The sequence below is a fragment of the Macaca fascicularis genome, chromosome X (assembly GCF_037993035.2).
Source record: "Macaca fascicularis isolate 582-1 chromosome X, T2T-MFA8v1.1".
NCBI lineage: Eukaryota > Metazoa > Chordata > Mammalia > Primates > Cercopithecidae > Macaca > Macaca fascicularis.
The window spans coordinates 10,990,720-11,010,056 of NC_088395.1; the positions used below are offsets into that span (position 1 = coordinate 10,990,720).

A 19,337-nucleotide genomic window follows, 5' to 3' on the forward strand; every position below is an offset into this window, starting at 1 on the left:
GTGCTGCTGCTAATTGCCATCATGCACATCAGATATAGGGGGATGAGTGTGTATTGAGAGCCTGCTGTGTGCCAGTGACTGCACCACGGGCATTTTTAAAAATTGGCAAATAAAAATGGTACATATTCATGTGGCACATGGTGATATTTCTATACATATGGTTATTAGATATGTATTTCTAATAATTAGTAACTAATCTCAAACATTTATTATTTCTTTGGTTGCTAACATTCAATATCCTCCTTCTAGCTATTTGAGATTATGTATTGCTGTTAACTATTGTCAAGGGCTTTTTAGTTAATCCCTCCAACAACCTTATGAAGTGGTTAACATTTTTTTACCTATCTCATATAAAATTTAATAATATAATCTAGTATATGACAATATATTATAATAGATAGTAAAGTTTATACTTATGGTATATTACATGAATAGTATAGTGACATATAGTATCTATACATATAGTAATATAATATAGATGATGAAACTGAGGCTTGAGGAGGTTAAGTAATTCTCCCCAAATCATAAAACTTACAAGATTTGGAATGAGGACTCAAGCTAAGAATGTAGGGCTTTAAACTCTATGCTAATATTGTAACCATTGAGGTTCTATTTATATACTCTCATGAGTTATTTTGAACACAATAAGCTTAGAGATATGATCAATAGGAAGATGTTTAGTATTTATAGAGACATTTGATGCTAAAATACTCCACATCAAAGAGTCAAAGATTCCCACAATCTTAAAAGTGTACTCATGTGTACACATGCACACCCTTGCAGCCTACTGAGGGTGAATGGCTCCACCCTCAGTGCAGACAGTGGGAAAGTCATGCCCAAAGAAAAAGTACTTTACAATCCTCTGAAGCCCAGTGTCTCCTTACTAAAGAAGACTTCCTGTGAATCTCATATATAAGTCATGCTGCAACAGATTTGAAGAGGCAGCTGCTGTTGCTCAATGATCAAGAAAAGAAAAGTTCTATTGGGGAAGGAGAGGTGCTGGCACACGCAGGGACTCATTGCAATAAATGGAACACTTACAGAATCCCATAAGACTTCACCATCTTAAAGAAGTCACTCGCCTGGGCGCGGTGGCTCATGCCTGTAATCCCAGCACTTTGGGAGGCTGAGGTGGGTGGATCACTTGAGGTCAGGAGTTTGAGACCAGCCTGGCCAACATGGCAAAACCCAGTCTCTACTAAAAATACAAAATTAACCGGGCATGGTGGTGCATGCCTGTAGTCCCAGCTACTTGGGAGGCCGAGGCAGGAGAATTGCTTCAACCTGGGAGGCAGAGGTTGCAGTGAGCCAAGACTGCACCACTGCATTCCAGCCTGGGCAACAAGAGCAAAACTCTGTCTTAAAAAAAAAAAAAAAAAAAAAGAAGTCACTCACCTTAAAGAAGGGAGACAGAAAGACTGGTCCCAGCAACAAAGTGCCATAGCACTTTGTTTCACACTGGTAGCAAATTCCTGCCTAGTGTATTCATTCCAAAAGTCAATGGCACTATGTTAATTCCTTGATATTTTCCATTTATCTGGGATTTCATTCATTCATTTAATATATGAGTACATTATACTCTGGTAGGGGCAGCAAATGAACGGGGTAAGTAAAAAGAATGGTGTGTTAAATAATGATAACTGTTAGGGAGAAGAAAAAGGCAAAGGGGAAGTAAAAGAAAGGAATTTGCAGTTTTAGAGACAGCAGTCAGGAAAGACATCACTGAGAAGGTAAAATTTGAGCAAGTGCTAAAAGAAGTTATGGCTTTTAGTTTCTTTGCCTTGACATGTATGAATTACATCCAGTGGATAATGATGAAGACTAGCAGGAACCCAGGAGGAGCTCAGGGAGGGTGATGCAGGAGGGCATGTGGGGAGAGGAGTGAGTGTGCAAATCTAGTCAAAGTGAGGAGGCTGCAGTCACATTCAGTGAACAGAAGAAAATTCTTCTGGGGCTAGTGTATTTTGAATTTTTTCTTTCTTTTTTCTTTTTTTTTCTTTTGGTATAACCAGTCTAAGAATAAATAGGACATGTAGATATTACGGTTGGGGACTCAGGCCTTGGGTGTAACCCTCACTCACACTCTAAGCTTAGAGCACAAGGAACACTATTGGGGAATTTTTTTTATTATTATTTTCTCCCAGATAGAAAGTCCCCAGATGAGTTTATAAATTTTAGATACGAAGCTTAGGTACCTAAGGGAGCTGATTGCTATTTGAAGTGTCAAAGCAGAATTACATACCAATTCTTTAAAAGCGTTTAAAGATGTGACCTCCAATGGGCTTAATTATCTGTAGTAGGGGTTTGACAATCTTTTTCTGTAAAGATCACATAGAAAATATATCAGGCTTTGTGAGCCATGTGATCTCTGTTACAACTACTCAACTCTCGCTTGGTGGCATGAAAGCAGCCACATATAATTTATAAATTAGTGAGTGTGGCCATATTCCAATAAAACTTTATTTACAAAAACAGCAGGCTGGTTTTGGCTGGCGGGCTAGAGTTTCCCAGCCTGTGAACTATAGCTTATGACTGAAATCAACTAATTCCTAGAAGGGACATTTTGTTCTTATTTACTAAGTCCTCCTGGTTAATTAATTCAAACAATATTTAATAAGCACAGATGAGATGCTAAGCTCTGTGGTAGGCTTGGGACTATTAAGATGACAACACAATCCTTGTCCTCAGAGTTAACCTTCAGGTAGGAAGAACACAAGCAATCCATAAAACACAGAGATTGTGATACTAGAAATAAGTACTAAATGCAATGAATGCCTAGGAGAGAAGGCTTTGTTATCTATCTGGAGGATCAAGGAAAGCTTTATAGAGAAGGTAGTGTTTCAACGGAGGCTTGAAAGTTGAGTAAGAGGGAGCAGGGTTCGCCCAGTAGCAATGCAACTTTAGCAGCAGGAGCCAAGGCAAATGAGTTTGAGAAAACAGGCTTGTTCAGGGAATTACAAGGCCGGAAGGAGGAAAATGGCAAGAGGTGAAGCCAAGCAGAAGTCAGGGCCAGATTCTGTAGGGCTGTCTCTGTTGGCAATGCAAACTAGATTAGATTTTCCTCCATAGGTGATGGCTAGTCATTCAAGAACTTTGAGCTAGAGAGGAACATGAGAAGGTTTGAATTATAGGGAAGATGACTGGAAACAAGTTTCCTAAGGAATTAAAGGGGAGAGCAAGTCAAAGATGTGGGGATGAGAAAAGACTCTGTGCTAAGTAGGATGCTGATTCCAATTTGAACAGACATGGGAGACACTTAGAACCACATAGATGCTGGAGAATAAACTGGATGCAGTGAGGGGAAGAGAAGGAGTAATCTAGCATGACTCTTGAGTTTCTAGTTTCAGCAACTGGGCAGATAGTAACACTAATCACCAAGATGGGGAATGGCAGAGGGAATTAGGTTTGCAGGGGGAGAAGGAAGATCACCCAGTTTTGGACATGGTGAAAATGGTATTTTCTTTTGAAAAAATAGAATTAAAACATTACTAAGTCTGGCAAAACAGAACTTGGCCAATTTATATCTTTCTTGAGCCTTGATTTTCTTCTCTCAATTAAAACGGTTCCAACACAATCAAATAATATATGTTTTTTTCGACGGCGGAGCAAGATGGCCGAATAGGAACAGCTCCAGTCTCCAACTCCCAGCGCGAGCGACACAGAAGACCGGTGATTTCTGCATTTTCAACTGAGGTACTGGGTTCATCTCACTGGGGAGTGCTGGACGATCGGTGCTGGTCAGCTGCTGCAGCCCGACCAGCGAGAGCTGAAGCAGGGCGAGGCATCGCCTCACCTGGGAAGCGCAAGGGGGAAGGGAATCCCTTTTCCTAGCCAGGGGAACTGAGACACACAACACCTGGAAAATCAGGTAACTCCCACCCCAATACTGCGCTTTAAGCAAACAGGCACACCAGGAGATCATATCCCACACCTGGCCGGGAGGGTCCCACACCCACGGAGCCTCCCTCATTGCTAGCACAGCAGTCTGTGATCTACCGGCAAGGCAGCAGCGAGGCTGGGGGAGGGGCGCCCGCCATTGCTGAGGCTTAAGTAGGTAAACAAAGCTGCTGGGAAGCTCGAACTGGGTGGAGCTCACAGCAGCTCAAGGAAACCTGCCTGTCTCTGTAGACTCCACCTCTGGGGACAGGGCAATAACAAACGCAGCCCAAACCTCTGCAGACGCAAATGACTCTGTCTGACAGCTTTGAAGAGAGCAGTGGATCTCCCAACACGGAGGTTGAGATCTGAGAAGGGACAGACTCCCTGCTCAAGTGGGTCCCTGACCCCTGAGTAGCCTAACTGGGAGACATCCCCCACTAGGGGCAGTCTGACACCCCACACCTCACAGGGAGGAGTACACCCCTGAGAGGAAGCTTCCAAAGCAAGAATCAGACAGGGACACTCGCTGTTCAGAAATATTCTATCTTCTGCAGCCTCTGCTGCTGATACCCAGGCAAACAGGGTCTGGAGTGGACCTCAAGCAATCTCCAACAGACCTACAGCTGAGGGTCCTGACTGTTAGAAGGAAAACTATCAAACAGGAAGGACACCTACACCAAAACCCCATCAGTATATCACCATCATCAAAGACCAGAGGCAGATAAAACCACAAAGATAGGGAAAAAGCAGGGCAGAAAAGCTGGAAATTCAAAAAATAAGAGCGCATCTGCCCTGGCAAAGGAGCGCAGCTCATCACCAGCAACGGATCAAAGCTGGACGGAGAATGACTTTGACGAGATGAGAGAAGAAGGCTTCAGTCCATCAAATTTCTCAGAGCTAAAGGAGGAATTACGTACCCAGCGCAAAGAAACTAAAAATCTTGAAAATAAAGTGGAAGAATTGATGGCTAGAGTAATTAATGCAGAGAAGGTCCTAAACGAAATGAAAGAGATGAAAACCATGACACGAGAAATACGTGACAAATGCACAAGCTTCAGTAACCGAAAGATCAACTGGAAGAAAGAGTATCTGCGATTGAGGATCAAATGAATGAAATGAAGCGAGAAGAGAAACCAAAAGAAAAAAGAAGAAAAAGAAATGAACAAAGCCTGCAAGAAGTATGGGATTATGTAAAAAGACCAAATCTACATCTGATTGGGGTGCTGAAAGTGAGGGGGAAAATGGAACCAAGCTGGAAAACACTCTTCAGGATATCATCCAGGAGAACTTCCCCAACCTAGTAGGGCAGGCCAACATTCAAACCCAGGAAATACAGAGAACGCCACAAAGATACTCCTCGAGAAGAGCAACTCCAAGACACATAATTGCCAGATTCACCAAAGTTGAAATGAAGGAAAAAATCTTAAGGGCAGCCAGAGAGAAAGGTTGGGTTACCCACAAAGGGAAGCCCATCAGACTAACAGCAGATCTCTCAGCAGAAACTCTCCAAGCCAGAAGAGAGTGGGGGCCAATATTCAACATTCTTAAAGAAAAGAATTTTAAACCCAGAATTTCATATCCAGCCAAACTAAGTTTCATAAGTGAAGGAGAAATAAAATCCTTTACAGATAAGCAAATGCTTAGAGATTTTGTCACCACTAGGCCTGCCTTACAAGAGACCCTGAAGGAAGCACTCAACATGGAAAGGAACAACCGGTACCAGCCATTGCAAAAACATGCCAAAATGTAAAGACCATCGAGGCTAGGAAGAAACTGCATCAACTAACGAGCAAAATAACCAGTTAATATCATAATGGCAGGATCAAGTTCACACATAACAATCTTAACCTTAAATGTAAATGGACTAAATGCTCCCATTAAAAGACACAGACTGGCAAACTGGATAAAGAGTCAAGACCCATCAGTCTGCTGTATTCAGGAGACCCATCTCACACGCAGAGACATACATAGGCTCAAAATAAAGGGATGGAGGAAGATTTACCAAGCAAATGGAGAACAAAAAAAGGCGGGGGTTGCAATACTAGTCTCTGATAAAACAGACTTTAAACCATCAAAGATCAAAAGAGACAAAGAAGGCCATTACATAATGGTAAAGGGATCAATTCAACAGGAAGAGCTAACTATCCTAAATATATATGCACCCAATACAGGAGCACCCAGATTCATGAAGCAAGTCCTTAGAGACTTACAAAGAGACTTAGACTCCCATACAATAATAATGGGAGACTTCAACACTCCACTGTCAACATTAGACAGATCAACGAGACAGAAAGTTAACAAGGATATCCAGGAATTGAACTCATCTCTGCAGCAAGCAGACCTAATAGACATCTATAGAACTCTCCACCCCAAATCAACAGAATATACATTCTTCTCAGCACCACATCGTACTTACTCCAAAATTGACCACGTAATTGGAAGTAAAGCACTCCTCAGCAAATGTACAAGAACAGAAATTATAACAAACTGTCTCTCAGACCACAGTGCAATCAAACTAGAACTCAGGTCTAAGAAACTCAATCAAAACCGCTCAACTACATGGAAACTGAACAACCTGCTCTTGAATGACTACTGGGTACATAACGAAATGAAGGCAGAAATAAAGATGTTCTTTGAAACCAATGAGAACAAAGATACAACATACCAGAATCTCTGGGACACATTTAAAGCAGTGTGTAGAGGGAAATTTATAGCACTAAATGCCCACAAGAGAAAGCAGGAAAGATCTAAAATTGACACTCTAACATCGCAATTAAAAGAACTAGAGAAGCAAGAGCAAACACATTCGAAAGCTAGCAGAAGGCAACAAATAACTAAGATCAGAGCAGAACTGAAGGAGATAGAGACACAAAAAACCCTCCAAAACATCAATGAATCCAGGAGTTGGTTTTTTGAAAAGATCAACAAAATTGACAGACCACTAGCAAGACTAATAAAGAAGAAAAGAGAGAAGAATCAAATCGACGCAATTAAAAATGATAAAGGAGATATCACCACCGACCCCACAGAAATACAAACTACCATCAGAGAATACTATAAACACCTCTACGCAAATCAACTGGAAAATCTAGAAGAAATGGATAATTTCCTGGACACTTACACTCTTCCAAGACTAAACCAGGAAGAAGTTGAATCCCCGAATAGACCAATAGCAGGCTCTGAAATTGAGGCAATAATTAAGAGCCTACCAACCAAAAAAAGTCCAGGACCAGATGGATTCACAGCTGAATTCTACCAGAGGTACAAGGAGGAGTTGGTACCATTCCTTCTGAAACTATTCCAATCAATAGAAAAAGAGGGAATCCTCCCTAACTCATTTTATGAGGCCAACATCATCCTGATACCAAAGCCTGGCAGAGACACAACAAAAAAAGAGAATTTTAGACCAATATCTCTGATGAACATCAATGCAAAAATCCTCAATAAAATACTGGCAAACCGGATTCAGCAACACATCAAAAAGCTTATCCACCATGATCAAGTGGGCTTCATCCCTGGGATGCAAGGCTGGTTCAACATTCGCAAATCAATAAACATAATCCAGCATATAAACAGAACCAAAGACAAGAACCACATGATTATCTCAATAGATGAAGAAAAGGCTTTTGACAAAATTCAACAGCCCTTCATGCTAAAAACGCTCAATAAATTCGGCATTGATGGAACGTACCTCAAAATAATAAGAGCTATTTATGACAAACCCACAGCCAATATCATACTGAATGGGCAAAAACTGGAAAAATTCCCTTTGAAAACTGGCACAAGACAGGGATGCCCTCTCTCACCACTCCTATTCAACATAGTGTTGGAAGTTCTGGCTAGGGCAATTAGGCAAGAGAAAGAAATCAAGGGTATTCAGTTAGGAAAAGAAGAAGTCAAATTGTCCCTCTTTGCAGATGACATGATTGTATATTTAGAAAACCCCATTGTCTCAGCCCAAAATCTCCTTAAGCTGATAAGCAACTTCAGCAAAGTCTCAGGATACAAAATTAATGTGCAAAAATCACAAGCATTCTTATACACCAGTAACAGACAAACAGAGAGCCAAATCAGGAATGAACTTCCATTCACAATTGCTTCAAAGAGAATAAAATACCGAGGAATCCAACTTACAAGGGATGTAAAGGACCTCTTCAAGGAGAACTACAAACCACTGCTCAGTGAAATCAAAGAGGACACAAACAAATGGAAGAACATACCATGCTCATGGATAGGAAGAATCAATATCGTGAAAATGGCCATACTGCCCAAGGTAATTTATAGATTCAATGCCATCCCCATCAAGCTACCAATGAGTTTCTTCACAGAATTGGAAAAAGCTGCTTTAAAGTTCATATGGAACCAAAAAAGAGCCCGCATCTCCAAGGCAATCCTAAGTCAAAAGAACAAAGCTGGAGGCATCACGCTACCTGACTTCAAACTATACTACAAGGCTACAGTAACCAAAACAGCATGGTACTGGTACCAAAACAGAGATATAGACCAATGGAACAGAACAGAGTCCTCAGAATAAATACCACACATCTACAGCCATCTGATCTTTGACAAACCTGAGAGAAACAAGAAATGGGGAAAGGATTCCCTATTTAATAAATGGTGCTGGGAAAATTGGCTAGCCATAAGTAGAAAGCTGAAACTGGATCCTTTCCTTACTCCTTATACGAAAATTAATTCAAGATGGATTAGAGACTTAAATGTTAGACCTAATACCATAAAAATCCTAGAGGAAAACCTAGGTAGTACCATTCAGGACATAGGCATGGGCAAAGACTTCATGTCTAAAACACCAAAAGCAACGGCAGCAAAAGCCAAAATTGACAAATGGGATCTGATTAAACTAAAGAGCTTCTGCACAGCAAAAGAAACTACCATCAGAGTGAACAGGCAACCTACAGAATGGGAGAACATTTTTGCAATCTACTCATCTGACAAAGGGCTAATATCCAGAACCTACAAAGAACTCAAACAAATTTACAAGAAAAAAACAAACAACCCCATCAAAAAGTGGGCAAAGGATATGAACAGACATATCTCAAAAGAAGACATTCATACAGCCAACAGACACATGAAAAAACGCTCATCATCACTGGCCATCAGAGAAATGCAAATCAAAACCACAATGAGATACCATCTCACACCAGTTAGAATGGCGATCATTCAAAAGTCAGGAAACAACAGGTGCTGGAGAGGATGTGGAGAAATAGGAACACTTTTACACTGTTGGTGGGATTGTAAACTAGTTCAACCATTATGGAAAACAGTATGGCAATTCCTCAAGTATCTAGAACTAGATGTACCATATGACCCAGCCATCCCATTACTGGGTATATACCCAAAGGATTATAAATTATGCTGCTATAAAGACACATGCACACGTATGTTTATTGCAGCACTATTCACAATAGCAAAGACTTGGAATCAACCCAAATGTCCATCAGTGACAGATTGGATTAAGAAAATGTGGCACATATACACCATGGAATACTATGCAGCCATAAAAAAGGATGAGTTTGTGTCCTTTGTAGGGACATGGATGCAGCTGGAAACCATCATTCTTAGCAAACTATCACAAGAACAGAAAACCAAACACCGCATGTTCTCACTCATAGGTGGGAACTGAACAATGAGATCACTCGGACTCAGGAAGGGGAACATCACACACCGGGGCCTATCATGGGGAGGGGGGAGGGGGGAGGGATTGCATTGGGAGTTATACCTGATGTAAATGACGAGTTGATGGGTGCAGCACACCAACATGGCACAAGTATACATATGTAACAAACCTGCACGTTATGCACATGTACCCTACAACTTAAAGTATAATAATAATAAATAAATTAAAAATATATATATATATATGTTTTTTTCAAACTGTTTACAAATGACTACACTTAGCATAATAAAAAGTGAAGTGCGATGCTTCACGTTTACTTTAGTTCATTATATATTGCAGCCCATGGTTCTTAATTTCTTGGATTTTTAAACTTCTTTGGTATATTTGGAATTGTTAACCAAAAGAGAGATCTGAGGTTATTTTATAATGGCAGACCCAGTTGACCAAGACAATCTCTGTATTTTTTGTTTCCTTATTTTTACTTTTTAAATTTCTGTGGTTCATAGTAGGTTTATATATTTATGGGGTACATGATTTCAAATTTGTTTAGATTTTATAAATGTAGATGAAATTGAAATTCACCCAATGTCTCTGGATAGACTAAAGACCTTGGCAGTTGTAAAAATATCTTTCTATTCTAGGGTACTATGTGACAGCATTAATAAAGGGCAGCAATATGACAAAACGATATAGGATAATGGTCCTTGGTGGGGTAATGTTGCCCCCAGTGAGCATTTAGCAATGTCTGGAGACATTTTTGGTTGTTATAACTGGGGCAGCGTTTGATAGTGGCAGCTAGAAGACAGAGGCTAGGGATGCTGCTAAGCACCTTGTAATGCACAGGACTACTGCCCAAAATCAAGAACTATCTGGATCAAAATGTCTATAGTGCAGAGGTTGAGAAACCTTGGTTTAGCATAAATAAGTCTGCTGTTAAGCCCAAATTACATAGCATCTCCATAAAATGATGGTGCTGGGAAATATTAACAATTATTTATATATTTTATCATAAAAATATGCACTATATATTCATATATATATCATGCATTACTATGTGTATTTTATATGTATTTTTCTACATATTGTACACATAAACAAAATCATAGGGCTTATTTTAAGCTAGTTTTAAGAGGCACAAATGCTACAAACCTAATTAAAAGAAGCAAACCAAAAAAAGTTTGAAAACAATAGAGTCTTGATGAACTGGAGAACAACCCACCAAAAGTGTTAACTAAAGAGATTTCCTTCCCAGCAGAAGTATATGTCTCTATGTTTAGAAAAAAAGAAGCAAAAGACAAACTAAAACCCAAGCAATACAATATCTATGCTTTATTCAGAAAGTCATTCTTTTGAGCTAAGTTGCATTTTTACAAACAGACTTGATTTTCCCATGAAATAAAATTGATTGAAATAATTTTGGTTTTGTTCTACACCACATTGTTTTCTTACATCCTTGGGGCTAGTCTCTAATTGCAGCAACTCTTTAATCTCATCCAACTGTAAACTCCCCAAGGCCAAACAAGGGGTGAGGCAGGGCTGTTCAAAATGTCGTTTGTGGACCCAAGGCATCAGAAACACCTGGGCAGATGATCATTGTTAAACATGTAGGCTCCTTGGGCTGTAAGGTAGATTTAGAGAATTAGAGTCACAAGGAATAGGTCCCAAGCACCTCCATTATAAAGCAGCATCCCCAGATGAGTCTTACTTTTTGCATAATAAAGGTTGAGTCTCACTGGTATGGTGGTGAAGACTTGGATTCAAATAGAAGGCAGCTCTTTGGTAAGATTCAGAAAATCTCTGATCATCGGTTTTCTCATTAATAAGATGGAGAAAAAACAAGACAACACTCAGTTTGTAGGGATAATATCAGACAATACAAATGAATTTCTTGTGGAAGGCTTATAATCTCCCACAAGACCTGAATAAATGGAAATTTAAGTTATAATTAATATTAATCATCACCACTCTAAATTTGCATCCCCATCTGATGTGGTTAGGATGTTTGTCCCCTCCAAATCTCATGTTGAAATATAATCACTAATGTTGGAGGTGGGGCCTGGTGGGAGGTGTTTGGGTCATGAGGGTGGATCCCTCATGAATGTCTTGGTGCTGTCCTTGCAATAGTGAATTCTTGCTCCGAGTTCATGTGAGATATGGTTGTTTAAAAGAGCATGGCACTTCTTCCCTCTCTCTCTTGCTTCTGCTCTTACCATGTGACAGGCTGCCTCCCTGTTGCCTTCCATCCTGAGTAAAAGTTACCTGAGGCCATTACTAGAAGCTGAGCAGATGACACCACCATGCTTCCTGTACAACCTGCAGAACTGTGAACCAATTAAACCTCTTTTCCTTTCTTTATAAATTACCCAGTCTCAGGTATTTTTATGGTGATACAAGAAGGACCTAGCACAGCATCTTAACTTGGAAGTTTTAGAGACACCAAAAACTCTTAAGAAATGTGTGCTGAATTACACAGCAAGTTTTACAAGGTGATAAGAGGTAGAGAAGGAGGTAGCGCAGGGTGAGGGGAATAGGAGTGCTGCATGAGCTACCAGGAAAGCCTTACAGAGAACATGATTTTTGCACCAACCCTTAAGGAGGTGAGGGAGTGAGCCAGGCGGGTTTCGGAAGCCCAGTAGCCCAGGCAGAGACTGGTTGACATAGGTATAGCATAGCATGGTGGCTAAAAGCAAGGGGTGGCAAGCTGGGCTGCCTGAGTTTGAGTCCCAGTTTTACCACTTACTAGCCAGCCATGTGGCTTTTTAGCAAGCTACTTACACTCCCCATGCCCCAATTTCCTCATCTATGAAACGGGGCTGATGATAGGGATTTTGCTGATACAAGCTGACTAGCCCAGGAGCCAAGGACTGCCTACTTATTGTTTTCATAAATCAAGTTTTATTGATTTATGAAAACTACAGCCACACTCATTCATTGTTATTGTCTATGGCAGCCTACAGGCCACAATTGCAGAGTTGAGTTGTTGCAACAGAGAATGCACAGTCCACGAAGCTGCCCTTCCGCAAAGGGCCATTAACCATCTGGCCCTTTATGGAAAAAGCTTGCTGACCCCTGGACTGGACTAAAAGTAAAGGCACATCTATGATTAGGATCTGCCTTTTGCCATCACCATTTTCCTCCTCTCCTAAGATTTTGTCTCTGAGAAACATCCCAGAGAGCCTGTAAAAAAAAAAAAAAAAAAAAAATCACACAACATAACAATGATTTAGCATATTTAAAAATATGCAAATGCTAGCATGAAATAGAAGTGGTTATCTGCAAATGACCTGTTCACCTGGGTTACTGGTAAACTAAAGAAGTAGAAATGAACATTGTCAAACCCAGGGCTGGGCTAACACCATCTAAAAAAACAAATGTCACTTACATCTTGTTTCCAGTGGAAAGAACCTTTCCAATGGTTAGCATAGAGGGGACATACTGGAAATCCTCAAGGGCAAAAACGTCAGAGCAAAAGGTCAATTTCATTTCTGTGTAGTCCCAGTTGAATTGTGGACTTTTCTAATTGGCCATCAATTTAATTCTTAGTTCTAAGCTCTCTTGAGTCTTGGATGGGAGGAAGGTAAGACAGCCTGCACAAATCTCAGGGTTGCAGAAAGTGGAAACACTGGCATGAATTAGAAACTTCTCAATGACAGGGCCAGCAGCTAATGGTTCTACTTGTCTTTCTCTAATTAAATTTAGTTCACTGAAATTAGAACGACCTCCAGAGATAGCTTAGACCTTGAAGATGCTGCTCACATTTATAGATGGTCCACTCTCTGCTAGTTACTGTTCTAGGCCTTTTATTTATATTATCTCATTTAATTCTTACAACAACCTAAGGACTATGTTACCATCATTATTCCCATATTTCAGATGAAGAAACTGAGGCACAGAACTTAAGCAACTTGCCAAGAGCACACACCAATTAAGTGGCAGAGTTAGGATTTGAAGCCAGGCTTTAGGTTCTGGAATTTAGACTCATAACCACTATATGTATTTCATAACATTTCATGATAAATCAATTCAAACCTCTAACTTTACAAATGAGCAAAGCAGCTGCAGTGGCATAATGGGATCTGGGACATCAGGGTCATGTTCCCCTCTTTCCACCACCAAGCCCTTTCATTATGAGACATACCCTTATAATAATGAAAGCCAGACAGTGTTTAAAAATTCAGAGGCTTAAAGTTTCCTCTTTTGTAAAAGACAGTACAAGCACATCAGATTTATTATTAGCCTTATATAATATCCAAACTGTTCCCCCAAACCCATATTTATCACAGCCACAGCAACTAAAATGTTGCACCCATATTCAAGAAGCTAAGAGGGAAAGAAAACCACCCTTTCAGACTTCAAAATAGCCTGTGCCAGAATCTTTTACAGAAATCAGCCCAATTATGCTGTTCTGTTAATCACAACACAATCCTTTCTGCTTGAGTTTGCTCATTTCAAGCTGCCACAACATCATTAATCTAAAAATAAGGTTCTCATAAATCCATATCGACACAGACAGTTTTTAGCTGTCACACATCTCAGACACTGATCAATCCAGTTTTCTTCCTAAATCACAAGATGGATGTGAAAGAATCACAAAATTTTATTACAATTGTTTTCTGAAAAAGAAGTGTAAATGTAGATATTTATATTGCTTACCCATAAATTATAATCAGCTGCGTCTTTGCTGTCCTCCCTAATCTAACTGAACTAAGCTTGGAGTAGGAAGTTGAGTCTGTTTTTAAAAAAATTTTTTGGTAAAAAATGCATCCTGAAATGGCAGATCATATCGAATGTCTGAGAAATGGCCTAGCTGGCATAGCTGTGACTCCCACGATACCTTTTGTTGCCAAAGACCTCCGCTACTGTGAATCTTGGGACCAAAAATATGCAGTCTTTTCATCGGATCATTGAGAAGTTCCTGTCCTTTCAGAACGAAGACAGGCTGTGTCCCTGAGTAAGTGCACAAATGAGTGAGTGTGTTTGTGTGTGTGTGTGTGTGTGTGTGTGTGTGTGTGAGAGAGAGAGAGAGAGAGAGAGTTGGGGAGGAGGAAAGAGGGGAGGGAAGGGACAAAAAGAATGAGAAATTGAAACTGGATTTCCTGTTTCTTATTTTAATAAGACCATTTTGAAGAAATATACTCGAGTTAGAAAAGGATTGCTCTAAAAAAATCCTCTTTTCCACAGGGATCTACAAATGGTAATTGAATTGTAACTGTGCAAACTGTCCTTATTAGGAATCAACCAAAGAATGTTGGAAGCCACTAGTGAAACCCCTGAGAGCAAGATAAAGCACATAGGATGCATTCTTTGTTTAGGACAAATTCTCAGTTCTTAAATTATGTTTTAAAACTACTGACTCCATTTTTCTAACACTAGCCACACACATTAAAAAGAAAAAGTTTTCATTCTCTTTTACACCGAAGCATAACACATGCTCTGTATTTTATCCTCTTTGTGGGACAGCAGTCCTTGAGAAGTTATTCATTTCCTGAACCGAGGGTGTGGAGGTCAGAGTGAATATGCCCACATGGCCATATCTAAGAGGGTTCAGCTTAGGGTGGGGGTTGGGGGTGGCATCCATGAAGAGCACAGGGAAAAGGGAAGATTAATTCCAATCGTGAATTACCTTGATCTCCATGTATTCCACATGGCACTGAACCAAATACAACTCGAAAAGACATATTTGTTTCCCAGTCAATAGGAAGTTATAGTTCTCTCATGGGTCTCAAGTGAATTCCAACAAAAGAATCATTGTGATTATAATTGACAAACCAGGAAATGATTTCATGGAAGATCTTACTGATTCAAAATTAAGGACTTGGTATGCTTTTACCAGGATTCTGTGAAGCTAATCATGTAAGCCACACATAGCCTCTGCTGCTGCTGCTGCTGTGGAAGGAATTTTAAAGCAGTAAAATATTCCAGGTGGTTTTATTTACTAGAATGATTAAACTTAAACAGAGATTCAGAGTAAAATCTACCTGTTACTGCACATACCTCCACCACCACTACCCCAAAAACTCTGAGGTTGAAAATACACATTATTCCAGTAGACAGTCAATATGGCTCATACTGGATACTCATCAATGGAAGTTACATCCTCATTTAAAGATATCTAACATCTTAATATATTATTTCACATGAAATTAATATATAATTCATTTTTTATTATTAGGCAAATGAGCCTTTAGTTTATGAATAGATGACAGCAACATGTAGTTCTGACTGAGCACTTACTAAGTGTCAGGCATTGTTTTAGGCATTTTATGGGTACTGACTTATCTAACCCTCAAAATAATTCTTAGCAGTAGGCTACATTATTATGCTCATATTACAGATGAGGAAACAGAAGTTCAGAGGAGTTAAGTAACTTGCCCAAAGATTCACAGCTCATAAGTAATGCGGTTGTCATCCCAACCACTATGAGCTTACAAATTAACTGGAAGACAAAGCCACAGTTCAGAGTCAGTACTAATAGGAGCCATGTTATAAGTATCTAATAAGGAAGGGACAGTGATGAAATAAGAATAATTATCTAAGACTAGAGTGGTCTGTTAAATCAATTATTTGATGGAGACATACACTGTCAGGTCAATAAATGTTTCATAAGAAGGTGACTATTTAAGTGAATAATCTCAAATAATCTCGAGAGACAACATCTTGTGAAATTCCTAGTCTGTTTTAAGAGTGGAAGCAAGGTAGGCCTTGAGAGGAAATGCAGAAATAATGGAGAAGGTGTGTATATTTGTTATTCTTTGGAAAATGCATTCAAATCAGGAAAACAAAACATAAAGATAAGGAATCCTTTTTAAGATTTAAATAAAAACTCTTTAAGTAAAACCAGTAAGAGACCAAATAGCCACCGAAAGAGCCTTGGAAATAAATATCAGGAAGCAATTAAAAGGTTCAAGCTGTGGAAGAGTTTTGCTAATCACAAAAATAGCTGAGACACAATAGTCATTTTTTCCCATTTAACCCTCCATAGCTAAGCATACCAAGAAACAATTTACAGCCTCAGAATCTATGCCATTAAGCATTAATTCTACCTTCTTCTTGGCTCTTATTCTGGATTATTTCTGTTTATATCACTGGTGATATTTTGCACATTTAAGGCAAAAATATCATAGAATCACTGTCAAACTTTTTGAGTGAACACATTTCTGATTATAGCACTCTTTTGCCTAAAACCCTTTGATGTATCCTCATTAGCTCCAGGACAAAGTCCAAATTCCTTAGCCTGGTATTCATTGCCGTGTGCATTTACTTAGATGGAATAAAATCAAATAGCCACTACATAATAGTGAATAATAACAGTAGAAGTTTACCGAGCATGTATTAGGTGCTAAGCACTTTATGTGTGCCATGCATTCACTGCCTCTAACAATTTCATTTTATAGAGGAAGTGATGGAGGCACAGAAATGGATGGCACACAGAGAGGAAAACACTGACTGTTCATGAAGGCCATAGCCCCCTTTTCATGGACATTCAGCTAGTGTACATTTCCCAGCCTCTCTTGCAGTTAATAGTGGTCATATGACTGGAGTCTAGCTAATGGAATGTCAGAGGAAGTGACAAGCTTCATTTCTAGCCCCAGTCCATACAAACCTGGAGACAGCATCCAGGCAACCTGCATAGCCATGTGTGGCAGTCCCAGGAGTGGATCACATTTTTCAGTGTTCTTTGCCTAGTGTAGTCCCCTGCCCTTCAAGCCTGCCTGGCTCTATGATTTACTTTAACCAACTGGATGTGGCAGAAGGGGATGCCAAGCCCATTCTGGGCCTGAGACATAAGAAGGCATGGAAACTTCTGCTTTTGCATTCATAGGACCCTTGAGCCCCCACGTCATAGGTGTAGCCACTATGTTGAAAAGACCATGTGGAGAGGTGACATAGCTAGTGTGAAAGGTTTAGTTGCCCCAATGTCTCAACCTAAATCCAGCCCACCCTACCTCCAGCTGAATGAAAGGAAGCAGCAGCCCAGGTTCAGAATCATTGCTTGGAGCACAGCTGTCCCACCAATTGTGGCCAATCTAACAGTATGAATGACAAATAGACTTATGTTGTGAGATTTGGGGATGTATCTGATGTAGCAGCTGACCTCACTTTCCTGAATTTCCCATATGAATACAGATAATAAATCTAAGCAGCCTGATCTGGAGCCCTTGCGCTTGAAACTCCTCCTATACTTCCCACTGAATGACATCACGACTCATTTCTTCCCTTCCTACATTCTCACTTGGAAAGAGAGTAGTTGATCAACTGGATGGTAAAGTAAAAATTGCTCTTTATACATTGTTTTGCTGAGCATGTAGAAAGTCTTTAATGTAAGACAAATATATTTCTAATGACATCCTTCAGATTTTCAATAATATATAGCCAATGGTTAGAAATAATCATTTATCTGTCAGAATCATGACTGAATCTAATGGCACAGTGAAATTTCATTTAGATTACATTCATTACTGATAAACCTTCCATTGGTCCTGGTAACCTTTTTTGAGTGTGTAGCATAGAGTTCACATGTAAGGTCTTAATATTTTTTTAAGACTGTATATAAAAATGCAAATTGTGAGGGACATTTTAGTTCATCTGCTGCCTTACAGTGCTCAGTGAAAAATGTGGTGCCATCAGTTTAACCATCAGACTCTATACTTGTATTGCTCAGAACTTCCAGGGGCTAGGTGATAAGCCAAAGTATATTCTCTCATTGCTGCCATTTGCGCTTCCTTAACTGTGGCTGTCCATCCTTTTCCCATTCCTAGCACCCTCACCTTCATCTAATTGCTAGCGTCCTTCTGATGCTACTGTGACCTATTTGCATAGAGAGAATGTTTTGGATCCTTCAGATCTAAACTCTACCATCAAAGCAAATCTAGCAACTGGTAAGCTATTTAAGACCATGAATCTGAAACAGTCAAAACCACAATAAAGAATAACTAAAATTTACTGAGTGCTTATTGTCTCCATGAATACTCACTATCCTCTAGGAAGCAGGTACTAGAATTATCCCCATTTTGCAGACAAGAAAATTGAAACAAAGGGAGCGTAAAGAGCTTGCTAGAAGTCACACAACTGGGAAGTAAGGAGTTGGCACTCAAACCCAGGCAGTCTGTTTTCAAATGCAATAATTTTAACTTGTAGGCAATATCACAGCATGCCAGCAACGTTTTCTTTATTCACTCCCTTGGAAGACCTACATACAAAGTAAGTATGACACAGAGCATCCAACAGAGACTGGAAGGCCTCTCTGCAACTGGGAGAATTCTGGTAAAAACATGGAGGACAGCTCAGGGCTCAAAGCCCTGTGGAATTGAGACACAGAAATATGCAGAAATAGACACAGGGCACCAGGATGAAACAGAGAAAAGAAAGCCAACAGATGGGGCAATGACCTCCAGGAGTAAGGAGAGGGACAGGTATTTCATTTAAAGAAAAAGGAACAGCCATGTTAGAAAACCTCCTGGATGCCACATCCTTTACAAGTAGAACTAGCCACTCTCAGTTTTGGGTAGGGGTGTAACACCATGAAAGAGGTGTTTTAGGAAAGATGAATGAGGCCGAATGGTGCAGAACTGATAGGAAGGGGATAAAGAGAGGAAGCAAACATTGAGTCTACAATGTAACTGGTAAAGGGAGGCCCCACGTGTGGAATGAACTGGTAAGAAGTGAGTCTAGGCAGCAATAAAACAAGATGACGCTAGGAATTCTTTCTTTATCAGATTTCCTCTCTTTTTCCAATAAATATGAATCCCCAGAAAATTAAGCCCAAGATTATAGCTGGAGAAATACCTTTGAGTACAGAGTATGAAATTTGCATCTCATTTTA

General features: G+C 39.9%; 1 protein-coding gene and 1 long non-coding RNA gene across 18 annotated transcripts in view; one reads left to right on the forward strand and one right to left on the reverse strand.

The window, feature by feature from the left end:
• The window catches only part of ARHGAP6 (Rho GTPase activating protein 6), a 551,232-nt gene that overhangs the window by 126,644 nt on the left and 405,251 nt on the right, over positions 1-19,337 (reverse strand). For 2 of the 17 annotated variants that reach the window (XM_074030125.1, XM_065538355.2), the window contains exon 1: positions 14,168-14,450. The exons of the other annotated variants lie outside the window; for them this stretch is intronic. The gene's annotated coding sequence lies outside the window, so the exon portion shown is untranslated. Of the gene's footprint in view, positions 1-14,167; positions 14,451-19,337 lie in introns of those variants that run through there. 17 annotated transcript variants of the gene reach the window in all.
• LOC123570910 (uncharacterized) lies at positions 14,385-18,465 on the forward strand. Its single transcript, XR_006695126.2, has 3 exons — positions 14,385-14,465; positions 17,642-17,777; positions 18,274-18,465. It is a non-coding gene; the product is annotated as an uncharacterized lncRNA (long non-coding RNA).